This window comes from Canis lupus, chromosome 15 (genome assembly GCF_003254725.2).
Source record: "Canis lupus dingo isolate Sandy chromosome 15, ASM325472v2, whole genome shotgun sequence".
Lineage (NCBI taxonomy): Eukaryota > Metazoa > Chordata > Mammalia > Carnivora > Canidae > Canis > Canis lupus.
In genome coordinates this window covers 50,097,875-50,101,446 of record NC_064257.1, presented here as the reverse complement: position 1 = coordinate 50,101,446, position 3,572 = coordinate 50,097,875, and the positions used below count along the sequence as shown (strand labels likewise).

At 43.9% G+C, this 3,572-nt stretch overlaps 1 long non-coding RNA gene across 1 annotated transcript; it reads left to right on the top strand.

Moving 5' to 3' along the window:
- The first annotated feature begins 304 nt into the window (after positions 1 to 304).
- Positions 305 to 2,733, top strand: LOC112654836 (uncharacterized). The gene is made up of 3 exons (XR_003133414.3): positions 305 to 1,031; positions 1,529 to 1,684; positions 2,087 to 2,733. It is a non-coding gene; the product is annotated as an uncharacterized LOC112654836 (long non-coding RNA).
- Positions 2,734 to 3,572: the final 839 nt, after the last annotated feature.

The following is a 3,572-nucleotide window of genomic DNA, read 5'->3' as shown; positions in this document are numbered from 1 at the left end:
ATTTTAAATTGCATGCTGCAAAAATTCATGTCACCATTATCTTCTTGATTGACTTCTAATACATAAAAATTATGAGTTAAAACCTATAAAATATATGTTTCATAATTATTTGTCAATTTTAATCTGTTTTGTACATCCGTGCATCCAAATGCTTGACATCCATGTCAAAATGATTTAAGCATTAAGAGGATTCATCATCTTACAAAGAAAGAAATTTCAGGGTTGGCCAAGTTGATGGCTCAACGCCGTCATTGAGGACGCAGGTTCCCTCTCCTTTTCTGTTTAGCCTTCCTCAGGGTGTTGTCTTTGGACTAACTCCCCTCAAGATAGCAAGATGGTTGCCATAGTTCCAAGTATCCATGCACACACAGGAAGTATCCAGTGAGGAGAAAACATCTCTCCCTAGGAGCAAGTAATTTTTTCCAGAAGCCACTAAACAGGCCTCCCCTGGCATTTCATTGTGCAGAACTTGTTTACACCAGTTGTTGCAAAGAGAAGGCCCAGCATAATTGGCCTTTCCCGAATTGTGGAAGGGAGATGTGGACTCTGAACAAAATGTGGGCTGAGCCAGCACGAACATAGGAGAGAATAGCTCTTGGGACTCTACTAACAGTATCTGCTAGGATTTGGATTCCTTATATGAGTCATTTAATAAAACTATTTTGCTACTAAAAAATAAAAATGTTCAGAAGAAAACTTCTGGGTGTTTGAGAACTCTTCTAGGGCCAGGCCTTGGGGACTGTTTTTGCTGCCAGCCAGTTTTGCAGGGAGGGAGGCGAGAGCCCACGCCTACGCTAAACCCAGAGCTAAGCCTGCCCTTCAGCACACTTCCTCCCCTCTGCGACACTGGCTGACCTCTGCATGAAGATCGACCACTTAGAAGGTGCTTTCCCGTGTTGACCTTGTTCATCCTCAAGCTGTGATGCTGGCTAGGGACTCCAAAATCTAGTCGGCCTTCTGACCATCCTCCAACATCTGGGGGTGTCTTGAACAGAAGAGTCATTGGATCCACTGAATCAGAACCTCAGGAGGTATTTTTTTCCCCAAAGCTCTCTGGGTATTTCTGCAATTGTGGGAAACAGTGCAAGGTTTGACATGGCTGGAGAGTTGGTGTAGCTGGACAAGAGACCGCAGGTGTGGGCAGGGGGCAGGTGAAGCCAGGGCCGGGAGTCAGGGCTGGGACTTTGTCCCATGGGACACAATCAGATGAGCACCTTGCTATCGCCATCCAGGTGATGGACATTAAGCCAACACCATGGGGACAGAAAAAAGGAAAGAGCACTCAAGGGAGGCTAAGGAAACACAGTCAACGGGACTTTGTGTCTAATTAAATTGAGAGAAAGAGAGACCCGAAGTGGCTCCCAGGCATCTAGCTTGAGGGATTTTCTCTCTTAGCAGGTCCCTTTTCTCCATCGCTGGTTTTCTGGCCTAGGGAGACAGCTCTGACCAAAAGAATCCTCAACTCTTTCACCTCAGTGGAAATTTTCTTCCCTTCCTCTGCTTCCACCCCCACTTGTTCCTCTGACAGCTGAACTGCCAGCACTGCCTGTGCCCGGGGCTTCTGAATCCTCCCACACAACCCAACAACCTGCCCATTCATCCTGCAACCCGCAAGAACAGCCGGAAACCACCAGGCTTCCACCAAACTGATACGTGATAGATTTTGTCCACAGGAACAAAATGAGTAAGTCCAGCCCATCTCAGCTGGAAAGGAAATACCCATTTACACTCTCAGCAACGAGAGGGGCAGTGTGGGACTAATCTCGAAGTCAATAAAACGTTAATGTGTAAATGAAGAAAACAGTGAAAGTGTATGATGAGTATCCAGTCTAGGCCGGATCAGAAGATAATTGAAATCTCGAGCTGTGTTCTTGAATACTTGTATTTATTCTACTACACTGTATTCTAAATAAAGTAAATTCTACTGTTTTGCTGAAACACTAATGGAAACTGTGAGAGAAGAGTAGGAGGGTAAAAATGAAAATCCTTGAATTTCCTGAATGCTAGCACTTTAAGAATTTTTTAAAAACCACTCATGAAAAGCTCTGGCAAGTTTACTTTTTTGTTTTGTTTGTTTTGTTTTCAGGCAATGTTTTATGAGCACTATCTCCATCTGACCACTTCTGTTCTTCTGAGACCTCTAGGCTAACGCACCTTCTCTTCCTCGGGTCTGCATACAAAAATCCCTACACATCTCCACTCATTGCTCCATTCCTTAAAAACCTGACGTGTGGTTCAGTTGCTGACAAATCCTGGATGAACACAGGGTACCCACTTCTTTGCCACTTCAGCAAAACACATTAAAGGGAGTCATTTCGTCTATAAAAGGGTGAAGGACTCTCATGATTGCAAATCTACCATTCATTCACTGAAGAGCAGGTGGGAACAGCGTTTAAAAAGAAACAGAGGTTTGGAATAGTGAATAAAAAAAAAAAATTATGGTTTATCTGTCCAGTGGCATTTTCTTCAATGACAGCAAAAATAAACTATTATCTTGATGTATGCAAATATATGGATGAATTTTGAAATTTTTTTTTAGGTAAAAGAAACAAGACCAAGATGGATGTATTACAGCAGATGATTCCATTTTTATAACATTTTATAAAATGCGGTGCACCTGGGTGGCTCAACGGTTGAGCGTCTGCTTTCAGGTCAGGGTGTGATCCCAGGGTCCCAGGATCGAGTCCCACATCCGGCTCCTTGCCGGGAGCCTGCTTCTCTCTCTGCCTGTGTCTCTGCCTCTCTCTCTCTGTGTTTCTCATGAATCAGTAAATAAAATCTTAAAAAAATTTTTTTATAAAATGCAAACTAATCTGTAACGACAAAAAAGACCCTGCATTGTGGTTGTCTAGGGCCGATGGATGGTAAGGACAAAGTACAAAGGAGTACAGGGAAACCTTTGGACGTGATACATTGATGATCTCGATGGTGGTGAGCATCTCACGAGCATATGCATATGTCAAATATCATCAAATATACACATTAAATATATGTAATTTATTATGCCTCAATTCTATGTAAATAGAGCTGTAAAAAAAAAAAGAAAAGCCAGGGAGAAAAATGATTGAACCTTCCCAACTGAAATTTTTTCAATATGGGAATGCTAATCATCTTCCTCTAAGGTAATTTTTCTTTATAATTTTACAGTTATTTTTGCAGATTTATGTTTCCACGCTAACCCCGCAAGTCATGTCAGGAGGTCCTTTCTATTTACCAGACACTTGGGCCTAATGAGGCTTCTAGAGGCACAGGCTGGCGGAGATGCAAAATTCGCCTTTTCTGTTTTGCTCGGTGCCATTCTCAGCTTGTGGTGGTTTCAAGGAGCCCCACTCCCAGCTAGCTGCTCAGGCAGGCCCCGGGTTCCCCACTCGCTGCCCTTTCTCCCCGCTCCTCGTGGGCTGGAAGCTCCATCGAAGTGAGTGGCAGCTGTGTATGTGGAGAAGGTGAGCAAGAGTTCAGGTGGCGGGGAGGGGACTGGCTCCCTTGGGGAGAAGCTGCACACAGAGACCAAATGCCTTTGCTGAAGAGAAGCATGAAAGAGAAGTCTGCGCAAGGAGAGGGTGAAACTGAGG